This window comes from Hippocampus comes, unplaced genomic scaffold (genome assembly GCF_001891065.2).
Source record: "Hippocampus comes isolate QL1 unplaced genomic scaffold, H_comes_QL1_v1.1 scaffold22, whole genome shotgun sequence".
Taxonomy (NCBI): domain Eukaryota; kingdom Metazoa; phylum Chordata; class Actinopteri; order Syngnathiformes; family Syngnathidae; genus Hippocampus; species Hippocampus comes.
In genome coordinates this window covers 4,677,878-4,699,315 of record NW_017806175.1, presented here as the reverse complement: position 1 = coordinate 4,699,315, position 21,438 = coordinate 4,677,878, and the positions used below count along the sequence as shown (strand labels likewise).

General features: G+C 41.0%; 1 long non-coding RNA gene across 1 annotated transcript in view; it reads left to right on the top strand.

The window, feature by feature from the left end:
* Positions 1–13,697: 13,697 nt before the first annotated feature.
* The window catches only part of LOC109531897 (uncharacterized), a 21,274-nt gene continuing 13,533 nt past the window's right edge, over positions 13,698–21,438 (top strand). Inside the window, exons 1-2 of the long non-coding RNA XR_002171274.1 lie at positions 13,698–13,725; positions 16,469–16,474. This is a non-coding gene — a long non-coding RNA (uncharacterized LOC109531897). The remainder of the gene's footprint in view (positions 13,726–16,468; positions 16,475–21,438) is intronic.

Here is a 21,438-nt window from a genome sequence, read left to right as displayed (position 1 = left end):
AAAATCTGGCAACAACAGACGAAAAAAATGACTGACCAAAAACATCATAAATCGCCCCAAAAACAGATTAAAAAAAAACACCCAATATTTTCACAAAAACAGATAAAAATCAGAATAATGACATAAAATAAAAAGCAACAAAAAAGTCAAAAATAAACTACAAAGAGCGGTAAAAACTGATGACAAACCTGACAAAAATCAGGCTCACAAAACTAAAATGGAAACAAATTTGCAAATGCACACAAAATATATTTTAAAAAAAATGATTCTCAAAAAAATGCCACATATTTTTTGAGAGTTATACATTTCTGTGAAAATTTGTTTTCAGTGTGGAGTTTGCGTGGGTTTTCTCTGGGTACTCCGGTTTTCTCCCACATTCCAAAAACATGCATGGCAGGTTAACTGAACCTCTAAATTGTGTGAGTGTGAGTGCGAGTGGTTATTATATGTGCCCTATGATTGGCTGGCAACCAGTTCAGGGTGTCCCCCGCTTACTACCCGAAGACGGCTGGGACAGGCTCCAGCACACCCGCAACCCTCGTGAGGATGAAGCAGTTCAAAGTTTTTTTGGGGGTTTTTTTTGCATATTTTTGAAAGACTCATACGTTCGAGAAAAGAATAATGTATTCTCAAGACAGTTGGAAAGTATATTTTCAAGAAAGTCAAATATTTTCAAGCAAAAAAAAAAAAATCACATTTTTATTAATATTTTATCTTACTCAGTTACAGCTGTTACCTTACATTTTCAGGAAAAAAAGACATTGTCAAGGTTTTTTTTTTCAAGTCTGAGATTGAAAATTGTCCGCGTGTATGTGTTATGTACAAATAAAAAAATGCATATTTTTATCATGAAACGTTAGGTCGAAAAAAGTTACCAAGTTGCCATCTTCTCCTTTGAAGATGCGCCACCCACTCAGCCACATATTGCTCAGCTAGTTTTTGTGTAATCCTCCAAACTTAATAAACTCCAGTTACACCCACACCCTCCAACGCCCCCCCCCCCACACACACACACACACATGCACACATTCACATCAAATCCCCTTCCCCGCGGAAACTCGATCCCCTTTCATCGCATTTCCAGTTGAAATGTTGAGCGAAAAGTCTGAGAAGGCAATTTGGTTTGGAGGGTTAGCAAGTCAAACAAAAACAGCAGATTTTTTTTTTTTTCTTAAAAGCCTGATGAGCTTCGTGGGAAAGGATCAAAAGAAATGAGTGGCTGTAATGTTCAATTTGTGTGTGTGAGCCCGAATGGACAGCAAATCCGACTGGCAAATCGGCATTCGCTTGCTTGCCTTTTTTTTTTTGCACACTTTCTGAAAAGACGTCTAAACGCCCCGCTCCTAATAAATCGCCAAGTTAGAAGAGTTGTTAGCGTACAAAATTTCTACTAGAAAAAAACACTTCATGGGTATTAATTTTGCTTCCTAAAAAAATTTGAGGGTCATCCATTAACTGGCAAATTTTCAACCCTGCCAAAAAAGAATTACGGAGTGTCCGTTACTTGATGATTTTGGTAATCGCGTCGTGCTTTGGTCCAGGTTCACTTCATACAGAACTAATTAGTTGGTTTGCGCGTTCATTCTTAACAAAAAAGGCCCAAAAACGGTTAGCAAGTTCCACTTCCTGTTCTATGGCTATCATCACATTGCTACTCTCCCAGTGTGGAATTCCACAAAAAAACAAAAACAAAACAAACGAAAAAAAAAAGAGCAACAGCAAATCACAGGATGACCAAATTTGCTAACATCTCTCCCTTGATTACCGTTTGAACTCTGAGTTTTGTTGGACATTTTGGGGCCATTTTTTCACAGTGAGTTTGGTTAAACGCCAAATCGGAGCACTATTTGGCCGTGCGAAAGCAATCACGTGATTAAAAACTCTACTTGAGACTCCCCCTACTTCCCCCCAATCTAGCATCAAATTAATTCTTCTCCGTATGCCTGATGGTTGTGTTTTGGCAGGTAAACCGAACCCCCAGGCCTCTGGCTGCGCCTGCCAAGCTATAAGAGCGTCAATAAAAAAAAAAAAAAAAATCCGCAAGCAGCTCAGATGGCGACCAGATGGATGCGGCCGCCTTTAACAAGGACAAAAGTGCACCACCTCCTCATTTCTCTTTGTTTTGTTTTTATTTGGTGGACTTTTCATATTTCTTTCCCATCTTCTTGTTATTGCTCACCTGCTAAGATAGCGTTCAGCTACTTGGAATCTCATAGGCCTGCTATTCTTCAAAATCATCTGCATTCTTTCTTATGTGAAGGTTTTTAAAAAGACGAGTTGAAAGGCGCAACAGGTAAGTAGAGGAGTCGATCAAGATGGCAGGATTCTTGCTTTCGCGTAACCTTCAAACACTTATCGTCAGCCACGCATGATGTATAAGACAGAAACTACCACTTTGCGGATCGCTCAAAAGAATCAACTTCAAAATAATTGTTTGCATAATTAGTCGAGTGGTGATATGCATCCATTTTCCAAACCGCTTTATCCTCACAAGGGTCATGGGGGGTGCTGGAGCCTGTCCCAGCCGTCTTCGGGCAGTAGGCGGGGGACACCCTGAACTGGTCGCCAGTCAGTTGCAGGGCACAAACTGGAGAGACAATCGACCATCCACACCCACGTGCGCGTTTTAATTTTTGTTTTTCCAAATTCAGTTAGTTTGAATTATTTTTTTGAGCTGGTTTGGTGGTTTTTATCCGTCTTTATTTTTTTGAAAATGCCTTTTTAAAAATGAGATTTAGTGTTGGTTTTATGTGTTATTTTTTTTGAATACTGGGTACACGTGTGCAATACTTAAAAGGGATACCAAAATAATTCTGTTAGTTTTGGTTTTTTTCGACATTTTTTTTTTATTTAAGTTTATTTGGAGAAACGTCTTTTCAAATTTAGTTTCACTTAATTTCGTTTGTTTTCGTTAGCTGTCATAACCTTGGCACCCACAAATTAGTCCTGGGCCTTTTTTTTTTTTTTTTTCCTGTCAAGCATCAAGGGGGGCTACCAAGTCCCCATCCACCTGGCACCTGGGCACACTGCCAAGATTTGTGCCTTTTGTGTGCGTGCGGGACATGTCACAGGTGTTCAGGTGACGTGTGCGCAATGCATGATGGGTAACGCCAATGCTAATGGACGGCAAAAAAGGGAGGGAGGGGGCATCCCTGCATGCTAACAAGCAAAGTTAAAAGCCCCAGAGTGACATCCCTATTAGAGGCTAATGGAGACAGCTGAGACCCTACACGCACGCACACACACACACACACACACACACACACACACACACACACACACACACACACACACACACACACACAGCGCCACGCCCAACAACAAGCCTTGTACTTAAAGCTTTTTAGGGGGTTGGGAGGGGGGTGTTGGAGGGAAGGGGAGCGGAGGGGCTCATGCAATCATCCATCCCCAGAGGTAACAAAGGGTCAAGGACTCTCATTTTTCAAGCAGCTCATTGCAACATTTTTCTTCGTGGTCGTCCTTCCTTGTGGATTGGAAGTTGATTGGGAGTGCAAACAGGGCTGAGTCTTGAACCACACAAAGATGCTGTCATTCAATTTCAATGCATTTCAAATAATTCATCTCTTTCAGTCGTTGGTTAGTTAGTTAATTTATTGCAAATCATACAAATCCACAATACCACTCATGTAAATGTAAATGAACTGTAACCATAAGTACAAAGTAATAATTAAAAAAATGAGTGGATTATTAGTTCATTATTAAAATAAACTGTTTTAAAAAATATATATATATATATATTTTTTTTTCAAAACATTCTTTTAAAATGGCTGATTGCTGCCTTGACATATTTGGATGATGCTGCTTACATTTTAATTAAAAAGATTGATTAGTTTTTTTCTTGACATTATTTTTGCTATACATTTTGTAATTAATTTATCTTTTTAATTTACTTTTTTGCTTATATTTTGTCTTTTATGTTTGTTTTTGGAATATTTTTAAATTATTGTAGACATTATCTTTGCTCTTTATTTTTTTTTAAGTTCAGTTCATATTTGTGATTTTTTTTGTTTTACTTTTTTAATTTTTAATTATTGAGTTTGTTTACTTTTGTTTGTTGGCAACTTATCTTTATCTATATTTTAGTTATTCAATGATTTCTTACACATGCAATAATATGCATTTCTCATGTTTTTATTTCTTGCACTCAAATAATCTTTTCATTATTGCATTTTATTTTTATTCATGTTTTAAATTCTGACATTTGTTTTTTCGTGATATTTTTATGTCGCTTACATTTTTCATGTGCTGTCATCACTTACAAGTTAACTTTCTCAATTATATTTTTTCTACACATTTTTTTTTTGTGATCATTTCTGCTTATAATCAAAAGAACACTCATGTTTTCCCTTTGAATGCTGAATCCATTTTTCACTTTGAATGACTCACGGTAGTTCATTTTCTGCCGTGTCATCCATTGTGTCACAACCAATCACACACAAGCCTCTTAATCTCAAACCGACAGTGTGACAAACTCGCATTGTTTCACTGTTGAATTTTTTTTTTTTTTTTAAGGGAAATTCCCCCCTGAAATGAACATTCCTGCTCTTCCTGCAGATCTCCCCCTCATAGTTGCCATGCTTCCTGTGTGAATATCTGGAGAACTATAGCTGGGTTTGTGCCTTTTTAAGGCCGGGGGTGGGGTAGGGGTGGGCTGGGTCCAAAGACGCGTTGACCTCCCGGCGCTCTCCGGAATGCCAAACACGTCGCGGGAAACAAGCCGAGTGTCTATGCTGCGCATGAAAAATGAACACTTGTATCAGTGCTGTGAGATGATGGGACCACTGGGAAGGGAGGGGGGTAGGGTGGGGGGGCGCAGGCGTGGGTGATTTTGGCAATCACTTCTAAGAGGGACCACAATTAACCCTCTGCTTCGCTGTGATTCCCCCTGTCGCCCCACATTCACATACTTAACCCCACCCAGGGGTGAGGGGGCAACGGGCTCAAAGTGGCCCCTGGCTCTCTGGAGGGGTAATAATCAATGCGGAAAACTTCTTCATTCCTCACTTTCGAGGAAGAATGCTTTAGCTAGTTCGTTAGTCAGTCACATATCCGGTTTGTTAGCTAGCTAATTCCTTGGTTAATTACTTAGCTGGAGTATGTAGCCATTTAGTTAGATACTTAGCTACATACACTAGTTACATAAACAGTTAGTTAGTTAGCTAGTTAGTTAATTATTTAGTTCGTTATTTAGTTAGTTCGCTTATTATTTTTGTGAAGTTAGTTACTTAGTTACAGTAGCAATTGTTTGGTTTAGCTTAATTGTTGAGTTTCGCTTAATTGTTGTGTTTATTAGCTTAATTCTTGAGTTTAGCTTAATTGTTTAGTTAGTTACTTAGGTAGGCAGTTAGCCAATTAATTTTTTGTAATTGGTTACTTGGATCATTATTTACTTATGTGGCTAGTTTGGATCGTTAGCTCCGAAAGGAGGAAGTGAGAGAAAGGTTCCGTCTTTCCAAAAAACCGATATTCATGCCAGACAAAACAAGACCTTCGGCGAAGATTAGTGACTTATTGTGTGACTCATTAGCTGGGCTTGCACCGTGACCACAAACACACACACACACACACACACACACACACACACACACACACAAAAACACGCGCATGCCTCCTCCACTTCCACTGCAATACCAGGGTGATGAGTGTACCTGTGCACCAGGAAGTGAGTCACAGCTAGGGTATGCCCTCCCAGGACTCCCCCTGGAAAACAGTGGAGCCAGCCTGGTCCAAGAGGTTCCCCAGAGAATTGGAGGAGATGTTGAGTTGTGTTGCATGGGGTGAGGAATGGGTTGTTTATGTCCTGGTTCAATTAGAGCTGGCGTTCAAACAGTCGTCCTCATCATGCTGTTCACATCTTAACATACCGAGACACTGGAAGAGTCACAGAAAGATGCTCAAGGGCACATGACGAGTTCTTAACACGTTGACATTTTTGGTTGTGGTGTACCAACCATTGTTGTCAACTTTTGTTTCAATAAATTGTTGAGATGAGGAAATCAACGGTGCATCCTTCTACTTAAATGTCCCACTTTCATATGATATTATATCACTGTCGCGTGAACTTTTTACATTTTTCCATCAATTTCACCCGAACTTTTTGTGAAGAGTCGACCTTTCCCATGGAGTGACCCACAACATTAGGAACATCCGCAATTCGACACTACTCAATGAAAACCAGCATTATTATCTTTGCAAAGTGGGAATTGTTGACACAGCTCATATTAGATTGAGGTGGGCAAAGTATGGCCCGCGGTCCGCGTACAGCACCCTCCCAAACCCTGGATACTAATCCTGATCAAAATCTCATCTGGGCACAAAAATTTGCCGACCCCTGATTAGATAGTGCAGGTTATGTTGTGGCCTGTGTCACCAACCACCAGCATTTTTTAATAAATCGGGCCTCCCACCCCCGTTTCTTCCATGTGTATCTAAGGTCTTGTTTCACAGGCTTAAATCTAATCAACAAAATCACCTCCATCTTTAACTTGAGCGCCAGAGGAGATCTCCAGAGGTGCTGCGAGGATCCGTCTCGCTACTCAGGGGAAGGAAATCTCCACAAGTGGATTAGTCAAGAGCCAAAAGGAAGGAAGGAACAGATTTGCACAAAATGTTGGATATTTTACCTCCAAAAAGTGGAGTATTCCCTCCAAAAAGCCATATAATTTCTAAAAAAATAGATTTGTATTATAAAGACAAAAGTTGTGTACGTTAAAGAATAAACACTTTTCTTAAGTCATAGTTATATAAAGCAAAACCATTTTTTTTCAGAGTCATATATTTTTAAGGAAAAGTCATACAGTATTTGTTTTCAATCCAAAATATACAAAAAGTCATATATTTGTAATGAAAATATTGTATATTTTCAACAACAAAGTTTGTATATTTTTGAGACATTCACACACATTGAGCCTTTTTTTAGTCCCACCCCCCCCCCACCCACAACTTCTATGACTTGAAGAGAAAAGCGATATATTTTCAAGAAAATAAGTTTTACATTTTCAAGGAAACTTGTATTAGCAAGAATAAAGGCCCCTTAACATACAGCAACAATTTTTTTGGAGAAAACAAGCTGCATATTTTCCACAATATGCACACTTTCAAGAACAAACACATCATTTATGAGAAAGAAAAATCATATCTTCAGGACAATTTTGGAGATGAAGTAGCACAATTCAGAGAATAACGGACCTTTTCACCCCAAAAAAGTCAAATACTCTGAAGAAAAAAACAAAGTTAAAATAATCGCATCTTCCTTTGATTGTGCCACCCACTCACATAACGCTTGGGCAGTTTCTGTATAATCCTGCAAACTAAGTACTAAAACCACAACTGCGCTCCATTTAGACACACATACACACACACACAAGTGCCACAGACGTCCCAATCAAACCGGAGAGGGAAGCAAATGCAAAGCACATTTTCACCCTTTGCCCCGACATATGGAACGCGTAGCGCTCTTATTTTCTTTTCATCTGGCCGCCCCAGAGCTGAAAGCTTTGGACAGTGTGTCCTCGCTGCCCTCTCCTCTTCCTCCTCCTTCTGCTCCTAATCCTCCTCCTCCTCCCAGGGGGCCTGCACTGACCCCATTAACAAGCGGGACACCCAGTCGCTGGCAACAACAGCACCTTTGGAGCCTCGTAGGCATGTTTGAATAATACAAGGCTGGGTGGTAAACTTGTCGAGATGATGCGGGTGAACAGCTAGTAAGCTAACAATTTCGAAACTACCTTTCATGGAGCAGAATAAAAATCAGGGCCATTTTTAATACAGCAATGCTGTTCACGTTCACCCGGCTAGCCGCATCGTCGAGCTAGCTTTGCTAAGTTTGCCCACAGTTTGTCAAAGTTACACGGCTTTGCTAGCTGGCTCTGTTGCTAGCTTGTTAGCTAGCCCATTCGCCTTAAGTAAGGCGGAGACTTTTAATCTATATTTAGGATGACAATTTATGAAGGTACTTTTAATGGAGCAGAATAAAGTCCATTTTGAGTCATTTGCAGTCAAAACTGTTCCACTCCGACCCTGTAGGTGGTGGTAAAATGCATCACATGTAGTGTTTTACGAGCCCTGCTCAGAGGGTAATTTCAGTCATACTGAAATTGTGAGTGGTTTAAAAAAAAAACCTCACACGTGATAGTGGGAGTCGTACGTTTTCTACGCTAACCACAATATGTTTACCTCTCAGGCGTCAACAAGTGTAGGAGCGAATGTGCGAGTACGCTAAAGGCTGTGAATTTTTACATTATAAAAGTGCAGAGCCACACAGCTGCTGTGGAGGAGGACACACAAAGGGCAAAGTTCGCCTAAAAGGTTAAACGTTTTCTGCACCTTTACACCTTCTCACTTGTAAAACTCCAGTAAAAACTCCAGATGAGATAAACACTTGTTTTCCCCTTTGGTTTTCACAGCTTCTGTCATTTCTAGTAAATGAACTTTTCAATATAATGCCCGCACTTACAAGAATTTAGCAGGATTCAAAAATGTACAGAAACTATAATACATATTCGGGAAGTATTTTTAAATGTTGAATAAACATGTGAACCCCCCACCCCCCCTCCTGTTTTCATACATTCATAAATAATATGACAATTGATCACTCTGATTGGCGAGCTAACAGTCAATCGGTGCATGAGATAGAAGTAGCGAAGGAAATACACACAAAAGCAAAGAAACAGCAAAGAAAAACGCATTATCTAGTAAATTAAGATCAGCAAAATGTTGCTTTTTTTAACTTTGATTTATACCTGTTTGTATTATGCGTGTTTGGGTAAAGTTTTGTGCATGTGTGCCAAGTTTAACTCCGCCCCTGTTTTGTTCGCACATGTCGAACAAAGTATAGCTACACGTGCATCTTGTGTTCTTGTGGTGTTTGTTTACATCCCAGATGGTAAAAGCAAACGAGGAAAGTCCAGTCACAACAATATAAAAATCTCCCTGCTGTCTCACTAGCCGCACTCCTTCCTGATAAAGCTTGCACAGACGTCTGGGTTTTTTTTTTTTTCTTCCACCCCGATGGAAACTCCTGATGGCGGTACCACAGGCGTTCTTTTCTTTTCTTTCCAGCTCCGCCCATCCTCCGTCCATCCACCTGATGGCTTTTCCTCCCTCCCTTTTTCCCTCGCAGACACGCAGAGCCAGACTGGAAGACAAACACTGGCAGGTGGATAGAGGCCGAGGAGCGACACTGACACTTGTCAACTGGATGGAAGGATGGAAGGATGGGAAGGGAAGAAAGATGGCGCTGGCTCGCTGTTTGTACAGTGAAAAGAGAGAGAGAGAGAGAGAGAGAGAGAGAGAGAGAGAGAGAGAGAAAACCAGACACAAACATAAACATTGGCCTCTACTTCAATGCTTCTTCTCTGTGAACCTCTGACTCACCCCCTCCGTCCTCCCGCCCCATAAACAAGTGCAACATGGAAAGCATCACAGCAACCGCAGCAGGAGAGCAGAGAAAGTGTTCAGCAAGTGACTTGCATTCAAACTTCGTATTCATAATCACTTGGTTTGACGATGTGATTTGAAGATTTTTTCTTTTTCCGTTCCCTTTTTTGTGTCACTACTTTGTTTTAAAACAAGTGTTGCCATATTTCAAGTGAATGTGATTCGGTTTAATTAAGTTTTCAAAATAGTTTGATTCTTTCAAAATGCTGAGTTAATGATGTCATTGAAGATTTTTTTTTTAGGTTCTTTAATTTTTATAGAAATATTTCAAATATTCAGCATCATTTCATTGCATCTGAAGACAACGTAATCTTTTTTTTATTCGATATTTTTTATTTGATATTTTTAATTCAATATCATTCAAGCAGTGCATTTAATTTAAAGATTTTTTTTATCTTCATTTTTTAAACATGACAATAACCATGAACCACCCACATACACACACGCATGCAATGTGCATGCCCACACACACACACACACACACACACACAAACTCTTCCAGTTTCTGAAGCAACAGTGCTGCAGCGGATTACTCCCCGGTCTGACTGGTAATGACTTCATACTACTTGTCTTCTGCTGGCACAGGCCCAGCCCTACATCTACTCCACGCACATGCACACATACTGTATTGTCTCGCTGGTGGAGGCAGACCACTCGTGTTGTTGTGACATAACACTCACATTCACAATATTGGAAGAAGGCCCACTCCCGGCACCTGCCACAGGTGGTGAGCGGGCCGAAAGGGAGGCGAACAAGCAACTTGGTGAGCGGGCACAGACGGCCCTTTCTGGCCCACCCGTTTGGACGGGTCTGGCCCAGGGTAACCCCATCAAAAGCATAAACCCCTGCGACTTGGCTTGGAAGATCATTTTTGGACACGCAAACTGAAGAAGCAGTCTCATACAAACGCATCGAGATACATTTTAAATATTCTATTTCAACGTTGCATGGATCACACTGTTGAGTTTCATTTTTCACTTTTGGTGTCGAGGAAAAAAAAAAAAACATCGTGAAGGTAATACTGAAAATGACATCGTCCTTTACCCCCACCACCTTCGGAAAAATGCTCCACTTCCAAGCTGTGCCCTGATTGAGCTCCAATCTTGGAGTCGGAGCGTAAAGACTAAGTATATACACTCTATTTTTACATTGCACACACACACACGCACACACACACACACACACACACACACACACACGCACGCACGTACACGCCACCCACTACTCGGTGTTTATTTAATATGGCATTTCACTCAGAGAACAGTATATCCCGCCGCTTTCTTTATAAGGGCACAACTACTGCACTACGGAGACCAGCCACCCTCCCTTCCATCGCCATTTGCAATGACTCTCTCCCATGCGCGGTGCCAGCAGCAACAGTCTCTTGGCACCGTCCTGTCGCCCTCGTCGAGAGCGAGCATCTGCTTCGTCTTTTCTCTTGCAACCGACCGCTTTGCCTTTCCCTCTCCTCAAGTCTCCGCAGACAAACTCACTCACACACACACACACGCGTGCGCGCACGAAACACATTCACACTTATACGAACGCTCACGATTGCATACACGCTCACGCACGCCGTCTCACATCGGCACACACACACTGGCACCGATGCTGGAACGTGATCCGTGTGTCTGCTTGGGATTTTTAAGACGGCCAGCTCCTCAAAAGACAAACTAAATCCACACTAATCTGCGACAAAGCGAACAAACGCCCACTGTCCGTTTCCCAATGAAAACAAGAGCTGCTGCGTTCAGTGGTGTCTGTGTGGTAGTGATACTTAAAAGCCATGTGAAGATGCGACTGAAGCAGCCATTTTAGTGTGGATTGGGCAATTTCCATTTGTGGTGAAGTTGCTATAAAACACAAAGTTCAAGTAAGATAAGTCTGAAAATTCAGCGCCCAAATCCAGCTTCTAATATCAACAAGAAATTTGGACAGCATGTTTTTTTGTTTTTTGGAGTATGTCGACAAAAAACGTTCAATAACCCATATTCAACATAACACAAAAAGTCAGCCATTTTGGAGTCTGCCAAGAATCATCAGATTGCACCAAAGTTTGAATTTTAAATGAAATGAAATGGATTTTGAATTATTATTAAATTAAAACCCTGACATTTTCCAAACACCTTATCCTCACAAGGGTTCATGTCCTTCACACTGCCGGGAAAAGAACTGTTAAAAAAAAAGTAGCAAAATTTAGCTTGATAAAAAAAATGTTAAATTATAAATCCAATTACAGCTTGTTAAGTAAAATTGAAAATATGTCATTATTCTAAAACAACATAAACGGTGAAATAAATATTGACTCATAGCTTAGCATAGCACTCGAAATTAATGAAATTATTTTTTTTTAATTGTTAACTTACAGAAAATATTCGTGGTTCGTCCTCAATTTTTCAACAACTGCATTCATTTGAAGTGTCCAAAAAATACACACAAAAATTGCACTCTGCAGTATTTTACTTGATCCAAAACACAAAGTAACGACATAATTAACAAGAATGCAAAGAATGAAACAGTTCGCGTATCGTGATTATTCAATGTGCATCGTGCTGCTCCTTCCTTGGCCACCATGGGACAGCAAAATACATCGAAGCATACAGTACTACACGAAGATTTGGTGAAGAAATACAAAAGACCGTCCGCTAGGCTGTATCGGAAATGTGCACGATCCAAATTCTTTTCACGGCAGAAAGATTAAACCACACATTGTATAAAAATAGCGCAATGGTGTTGAGTTAAGCTTTTCAGCCCAGTTTGCGGGTCAAGCGAAGACACATTGTGGCGCAGTTGGTCTCGATAAAGGAGTGGATGTGGTAACAGTAATCCATCCATGTGATGTATTGGGGCGTCCTACGGGGCCTAAATGTGGTAATTTGTTTCGTTTTAATAAAGCGTGTGTTTTTCTTGGGTCACATTGTCAAGGGGGCAAATTGCTTTCTAATCACATCACACGTGGAAAGTGCAGTACGCGACGACCGCGCGCGCACTCGCTCACCAGTATTAACGCACGTGTGTTTTCATTGCAAAGCAAAACATGTCAGCGTTTGGCCCACTTTTAAAGCCCACACAGTCACAGTGACGGACAGCCCGCTGGAATTAAGTCTTAACCGCACCAAAAGAGGGACAGCTCGTATTTAAAACAAGTGCGGTTCAGCCGTCAAACTTCAAAGGAATCCGTGTTACATCGTTAAAAAGGAAATACTAGACTTGCAAATGAAATGTTGCAAAGTTGAAATCAAATTATTCACCATTTTGTCATAAGTCAGAAGTCTGATTATGAAAATTAAGAAAACATGAAATCAAGATAAAATTAAAGGATTTTTTGGGGGGGGGGGGTTCAGCTTAGTTTTGCACTCCAAATCAGCAATATTAAAATTCATCTAAACTTTACTGAAGTGAACTGCAATAAATAAAATGAAACAGTCTTTGACCAGCACTCAAATGAGAAGTATGAAGCAAAATAGATTTTATTTCAAATATTTGCTTGAAGTAAAAAAAAAAAACATTCAAATAAAATTCAATTTAAATTTAACTAAAATTACCTTCTTAAAAAATGACAATGACATTGAAATCAAAATTAAATTAAAAATCAATTCATTTTAAATTATATTAAAAAAATAATTTTACAATTTAAAAATTCAAATTAAAATATGTACATTTTCCAAACACCTTATCCTGACTAGGGTTAAAATTACTGAATTCAAATAAAATGAATAAATTTAAATAATAGTTTACCACAGCCTTGCACTCAAACAACCAAAGTTAAAATTCAGTTAAAATGAAATTGATATGATATAAAAAAAATTAAAATGAAAATAACATTAAATTACATTAAGATTACATTTCAATCAAAACCAAAATTTAAACTACACTAAAATATATTTTCCCAGCTCTCAAACTCAGTGTCATAAAATCGAATAAAACGAAATTCAGTTAAAAATCAACACGTTCAAATGTAAATGAATTTAAATAGTCTGTTGCCTCTTAGCTAAACTGGGCAAACCCAAATTTACCAAATTAAATCAAAATAAAGAAAGTCTCATTTTCTTCCATATTAAATTAGCCTCACTTTCAAAATAAGCAAGTAAAATTTTAATTGACGTTATATTGTTTCTTATGTCATGTTCTTTTAGCCTCGCAATCAAAGAAGCAAAACCAAATAAAAACATATTAAAAAAAATCAAACCAAATTAAGAGGAATCAAAGGTCACACTACTTTAACCCTTTCAGGGACAGCAGTTACCACAGTGGACAGCTTATCATGTTATCAGGTTACAGGGTGCATGAAAGGGTTAAAGACCACACTATAAGCACTTCTTTGTAGCACTTTGTAAGCATACTAACAGCGCACAAGACAGACGAGTAAAAGCGGGCAGCTTGATCGAGTAGGCCGGTGGAGATTTTTAAGGTGCTAGCCTTCCAAAAGAGGAAAGGTCAGGGTTGTGGCGTTTTACTGCCGCTAAGAGCCTCCATTCTGGGAGTGCTGCCCAGCTCGTCTACCTGTTGACTGGACGCAATGTACCGCCCGCCTCTTATGTTACACAGCGTATTGTAAATCAGCGCCCCATTATAAATAACACTTAGATGTTATTTTCTATCTGAAGAGGAGCCTAGTGGCCTTCTGGCTCACTCAAAAAGCTTTGCGTCATGTTCAGAATTCAAAAGCTTCTTTGCAAATACAAACAAGCCCATTAAAACGCAGCCATCATCCAAAGACGAGGGCTTGGTAGCGCAGGCGAGTCGATTTATGACACCAAAGGCAAAGACATAAACTTACCACCAGAGCTATAGCCACATTAAAAAATAAAAACCCATCAAAAGAGAATTAATGATGAGTGTGTCTATTTGAGAGAACCACCAGTCGTTAAAGTTTGTTTGAAAAAGTTTGTCAAAGGGAATGTTCCAATGCTGAAGCTCTCAACGTTAAAACCAGTGAAAGTTGTTTTAACCAGGGATCTCCAGGCCCCCTTGCATTGCTTGGATATTGGCTTCATAAGGCTTTTTTTTTGTGGGTCTACTCATGATAGACATGCTTACCAAATTTCATGTTGCTAAGTGAAACTGGATTAGGAACCTGAATTTTTTAACGAGGAAAGAAATCCATTTAGAGCAGCGGTCCCCAACCCGGCAGCGGACCAGGTCATTTGGTACTGGGCTGTACAGAAAGAATCAATAACTTACATTACAGTCAAACCTCGGTTTTCGAATTTCTCTGTTCTCGACCAAATGGGTTTTTGACCAAAAATTTCGAGTTTTTTTATGCCTCGGATTACGACCAAAAATCGGTTCTTGACCAAACTGAGTGCACTTGAATGCGCCACTTGACTCCTCTCGCCTTCCTTACAAGAGGAAGTGACGCTTCCTCAGGAAGATGAGAATTGTGAGCAGACGTGTTCAATAAAGATTTTTTTTTTTAAAAGACCGTGGTTTCGGTTTTCGAAAAATCGGTTTCGAACAGCCTTCTGGAATGGATTATGGTCGAAAACCCGAGGTATGACTCTACTTCCATTTTATTCATTTCGGAAGCTGAAAGATGTTTTATTTTGAAAGAATTACCGGATTCTAGGTTACATCCGTCTACAGTGTGTCACTCTTGATGGAGGTCAAAACGCGCTTCTTGGTCACGTGATAGGTTACCGCATAAATGAAGCCCAGTAGCTAGCAAAATGAGTGAAAAGCAAACCTCTTTAAAAAGTTTCTTTGGGAAGGGGAAAAGGCCCAGCCAGGAGACAGAAGAGGAGCCTGTGACTTTCAAGAAAAAGTCTACATTCAATAGACAGTATCAGGAGTCCTACTTAATCAGTTTTATCTCAAAGGGAGATTCTCACACACACAAAGCCTATTCTGCTAAGATGCAGCGATGGTGAGTCCTATTTTTCATGCACTTTGTATTTGGGATGTATCTTATTTTGAAGGCACGTTTAAACGTTACCATAGCGATCAGAGAGGTTGTTTTCAACAATAACCAGAAAATTTTGTCTTTGAATCAAAGGCCATCTTGCTGTGCCTCATGGCGTTCCTATCGCGATCCACGTGCCTTCCAAACTTCATGTTGCTCTGTGAAACTGGCCTCGGGGGCTGAATTTTTACAAGGTTGATATTGCCAGTCATGTGCATGTTACATGCAAAAAAAAAAAAAAAACAGCTGAGGAAGTTGTAAGAATTTCTGGCCTTTCTCTCCAGCAGCAGGCCTGCAAATTGTATTTTTTTTTTGCGGTGGGGAGGAGGGGGCGTCTAAGGGAGAGGGGGTGCCCCGAAGGAATAAAACACCCTTTCGCTTGGCCTCGTGTAGTTCCACACCTGCAACACACAAAAGCTCTCTCTGTGTGCGTCAGTCATACGTCAAAGAACGCCACCAGGAAACAAACAGAGGCTCTTTAGTGGGAAAATGACATTTTCACTCAAACAGCCACTCAAATGTGAGACACATTTGAACTCGGCTTGACTCAATTGACACCAATTTGTTTTGGGTTTTTTTATATTTGAAAATATTGTTTCCATGTGTCAAAATGCAAATGATAATGCCATAAAGTACGTACAAATATTTTTATATTATTGCAAACTGCGTGTACCTCACTTATGTTGTGCTTCTTTCTCACCCTCGCCCCACCTGGCCGACAGCGTTTTCCTGCGCCGTGTGAACCAATATTGACATTGGCACTGCTGAACAGACAGCACACAGCTAATAGATATAATTATCTCACATAATGATCTCCAATAACAACGTCAAATAAGAATAAGAATAATAATAAGACTGTGTCGGGGCACGGTGTGTTTGTTTGGATCCGCCATGGAAAGATGGCAAGAGGCTAAGTCAGCACTTTAAGGAATACTTGTGTGTGCTTTTTTTTTTATCAAAATAATAATAATCAAAAGTCATGGGCACTTGTTGCTGGGCAGACTTCCCAGGGCTCACTCATAATTACCCCATGGGCCAATTGAAAGCATTTTTCATTGGGGTTATGGCTTTCCCATACTCACTAAATTTTGTTCATCTGTGTGAAAGTGTTTGGTGGGGGCAGTGGACATGGCTAGCAAAAATGGGCTTTGTAACGCCCACTAGAATTGTGGGGAAACACAACCACAGAAGCCGGTTTTACTTTGCAAATGAAATTTGGTCGGCATATATATCAGCAGTGGACCCACAAAAAATTCTCAGGGTACAATAGCATAAAACAAACAGGAAATCTGCCATTTTGGAGCAAAGCAGCCATTTTAGTGTGGATTTGGCCATTTCCATTTGTGGTGAAGTCCGATTAGTTGCCATAAACACAAACTTCAAGTAAGATAAGTATGAAAATTCAGCACCCAAATCTAGCTTCTAATATCGACAGGAAATTTGGCTGGCATGTTTTTTAAGAGTATGTTGACAAACAAACTTTCAATAGCACATATCCAACACTACACAGGAAGTCAGCCATTTTGGATTAAAGTGTGCCAAGAATCATCCGATTGCTACAAAATTTGAACCACATACACCAAACACGAGCACACAAATTTTTGTCATTATGCTGACATGGCGTAACGTGGCATGACTCGATGACTCGACGTAAAACACAAACTTCTAATAAGATTAGTTTGAAAATTCAGCCTTCAAATCCAGTTTCACATATCGACATGAAATTCATGAAAGCATGTTTATTATGACGATACTGACAAAAAAATAGCCCACCAAAAACAGCAATTTTAGCTTAAATTTAGCTATTTACAGCCATGCTTCAAAAATGAACCATCCTGACAGATTTTGTCCAATTGCGACCAATTTTCAACCTCTGATACAAGACGGATACATTGCAAAACATTTGCGTTTTTGTCGTTATGTGTGGCCGAATAAAACTCTAATAAGCTAACTTCAAGCCCCCAAACCCAGTTTCTATCATGAGTAGACCCATATAAAACTCTCAAGAAGTACCATCCAATACCACACAAGGAGCTGAAAATAATGTATTTATATTTGTTATTCATTTCTCATATTGATCCCAAATTCCAGGCATAGTGACGGTTCGCTGCGGTGATAAAAATGTGATTGGATTTATGCAATGCTTTTTGCATATTTGTTCGTAAGAGTTCAAAGGCATCTGATGGGAATGAGAGCGGAGGAGTAGGTGGGGGGATGGGAAGGAGGAAAAGGAGGCTGCGTGATGCGGCGCAGACGATGCAGCATCAGCATCAGCAGATAAAAAGAAAGTGGCCGATTGGGGCATGATTGAGGCGATGTGGTTCCAGTAAGCGGCGCCTGATGACTCACCTGCTGTAAGACTACATCACCTAAAGCGTGAGATCATCAGGTGACCGGCATCATCGGGCGATACGCGCTCCACCAATGGGAGGGGAGGATTCTGGGAGGGAAGCATTGCAAGGAGGACGAGGGATGTGCATCGTGATCCGGTAAATGACGACTCAGTTCCAACTAGGTTGTCATTTAAAAGAAAGGCAACATGACATCAGCCAAGGCTCTAAATGTATATATTTTTTTCTTTGCTGAGCAGTTTTGCTAATCATTGACTTAATTTGAGGAGCAAATTTCTCATTTTGAGGAGCATTTTTTTTTTTTATAGGTTAATCCCGGGGCCCTGAGGCAAGGGTTTTATTAAACAATAAAAACAAGACAATATAACAAATGGACAATTGGTTTTCCTTTTTTTAAATAATCAACTGTTTTGTCAACTCACTCACTTCTGTTAAAATCAAAAGTCAGGACTCTTGTGAAAACAAAGAACAGTACTGATTTTATAAATATTGTATACTGTCTTAACATACTGTACGTTTAGGCTGCTTTAAGCAAGTGTGATTTTTATCTGCAGAATCCAGACACTTCTGAATTTTCCTTCTATTTTGCTGTTGAAAGTCGGATATGCTCTGTCGTAACGTGTTTCCAGTCAGACCTCTCTGAAAAGTGTACTCGGACACCCAAGCACTTAATTCTGGTCTTACAATTACGTGTCAGTTTTAGGTTAGCTTAGCAGTTAGCATGACTTCTCCGTTTTTCCTTGTAGTCCTTTCGTGAGGACCTGAAGGCAATGATTATCGACTTAATAGCGATTCCGCAATGTGCTTAGCCTCACTAGCTAGCCAGCGGTAGCTTGTTTACAATGTGAGCCCGAAGGCACTTTGATGTCAATTTCAGTCAACAGCAGTGGTCGGCGCTTCATAAAATGGCAGCCTCCTCGGATGGCTGAAAACGGGAGGATTATTCTGCTTTATTCTTATTCCACAAGCGCAACATTGATCACAATACTGTATTGACACGAGTGCCTAGAACATATTATTGCTGTAAGTCAGACTCAGATCCAGTCCCCCCATGTCTGCTTAAAAGTCAGAGCATCAGGCAGAGCAAATGGCCAAAGCTAGCCGCTGACATTTGAGCCGCAGGTCAGAAACCAGAGCCAATCTTAACGAAATTGTCTTTGACCACAAACTGCATTTTAAAGCAACACGCTGAATTATTAATGAGCCTTATCTAGCCCCATTGTGCTGACCCGGCAAGGCGAGTACTTACAAGCTGCGGCCCGAACAACACTTTAGTGCTAGCGGGACAAGCGTCGGATTACATAGGCGAAGCAATTATGTATGAGGGAAAGGGTGTATAAAAAAAAAAAAAAAAAAAATTAAAAAGAACCTCAAACAGTGGGGTAAACTGCTAAATGATGGGCACAGCTAAGCTGATATATTTTACCATCATGCCCAATGGCAGTCTTATTGACCAAGCGCGCTTGTGGTGGTTTATTATTGATGCTGCGAAACACGAGCGGCTGCTCTGAAACCAACACTGCTCTGTTACAGTAAACCAGAAAGGGGTGGCGGGGGGGTATTTACTTCACACACACTTCCCCAGAAACACAACCTATACTTTTCTCCTCATTTGGCCCGCAAAAGTGCTTAAAAACCGTGCTAGGCGTCCAAGCTCCGAGCTGTACAGACGGGCCCGGAAAAATAAAAAAGCTGTAGCGCTAGCCGGCCGAAAGGAAAGCAAACAGCAGATTCTCATCGGGGGCCGTGTATACTGTCGGTGGGAACACGACGCGGCGTGCGCGCACGGAAACTATTTTGCATCGCGCCGTGCCAAGCGCCATTTTTCATCGGAAGACCATCAGAAAACTGTGACGTGTTTGTTTTGACCCACTCCGAGAACAAATTCGCATTTTTGTTACACTTTACACAACTCTCTTTTGTAAGCTCAAACCAGAAGTTGTCTTTGCAAAAATAGCAGTGACATCCATACTAGGAGATAGTCACGTTTTAGTCAAAATGTAAGTCAGGGAGGCGGGACGATGGTTCAATTGATTAGCTTGTTGGCCTCAGAGTGCAGAGGATGAAACATGTTCTCCCTGTGCCTGCGTGGGTTTTCTCCGGGTACTCCAGTTCCCTCATATATTCCAAAAACATGCATGGTAGGTTAGTTGATCACTCTAAATTTGCCGTAGGTGTGATTGTGAGTGGTTCTTTGTCTATGCGTGGACTGTGATTGGCTGGCGACCAGGTCAGGTTGCCCGAAGACAGCTGGGATAGGCTCCAGCACGCCCGCGACCCTCGTGACGATAAGCGGTTCAGATAATGGAAGGATGGATGATGGGGCGTACTTGGCCCAAATGTGCAGTAGATGCTAAACCTAATAAAGTGGCCTCTCAGCGTATCTCATCACTGGCGTATATTGTGTAACATGTTGACAATGGATAGGACCTTGGGTTTAACTCGTGCTTTCTGGGAATGGCCATCAGGAAGCTGGGTGATTTTTCCAGGAAGTCACGTCAGGGAATCTCCCTCAAGTCGCGTGACCGCTCTCTCTCTCTCTCTCTCTCTCTCTCTCTCTCTCTCTCTCTCTCTCTCCCGCAGCAGCTAATCTAACACGGCTCGTATCTAATGGAGGTAAAGCAGCCGCGTCCCCTCCCTCATTGGAATCTTACTGAATTATTCAGGCAGGCGGCGGGCCACAAAGAAGCTGAGGACTCGCTCGTCTCACACAGCAGAAAACAAGCAGTCACGTCGGGTCGGCTTCAAATAGACGACGCGTCGAGCCTGATGCGGAAAGCAGCCGGTGGGGGGGCTTTCGGAGGGATCATGTGTCCCCGCCGTCCCCCCTCCACCAAGCTGCCATCATGACACAGCAAATGTGCTTGTCATTAGCTCGTCATTTTGTTTACGGCTTTGGAGAGACTCGCTAAGCAGTCTCTCACACAAATTCAACGTCAGTTTGCCAAACCATTTGCTGGTAGGAGATTCTTTGGTGTCGGGGCTTTTCGTGTATCAAAATGTCAAGGTCAAAGGTCAGAGTCATGGTCATGTTAAATGCACCAATCACCCCCCCCCCCCTCGAAAAAAAGCAGTCATTTTCCTGCACTTTTTAGCCAATAATGACCGAACCTGGTCGAACCACCTGAGGTACATAACTGCTGAGCCTGTACCTTATTTTGGTGATGATTGACATTGATTTCATCGGTTCATCGGTCATGAAGCGATGGTCTTTGTACATCGGGGAGTGCCCCAGTGCTGATTGTCCATGCGTGCGTTTCTGGTGGTGACATTTACTGTATCAAGCCCACTGCAGGGGCCACTTCTTCAAAATGTTCTCTCTTTCCTCTTGTTTGCACCCTGAGAAAAATTCCTTCAGGTGTTTCCCCATTCAAAGTTGATGTCGTGAAGACGTGACACAGAATGTCAGGAATTCGTGACATTTTGTTCCTGTGCGCACCTGCTGTCAATCAAAGACGTCTGAATGTCACAGCCAGCAGCTATGGGGGGCGGGAAAAATAAACACGTGCTGTTGAAAAGCTCGTTTGGCTAAAATACCACCAACGTTCCTCTAAATCTTGAATTCTTTTGCAAACCAAATCAGCTGACTCTCAAACTGTCTTGAGCAAACGACACGAGTGACTCTTCTCTATTTCGATAAATACCTGAAACGTGGTTTGAATTCTCTTGCTCACCGAAACGGGGAACGAAACGAGTTCTCTCATCAAAATCGAAATGAAAATGAAT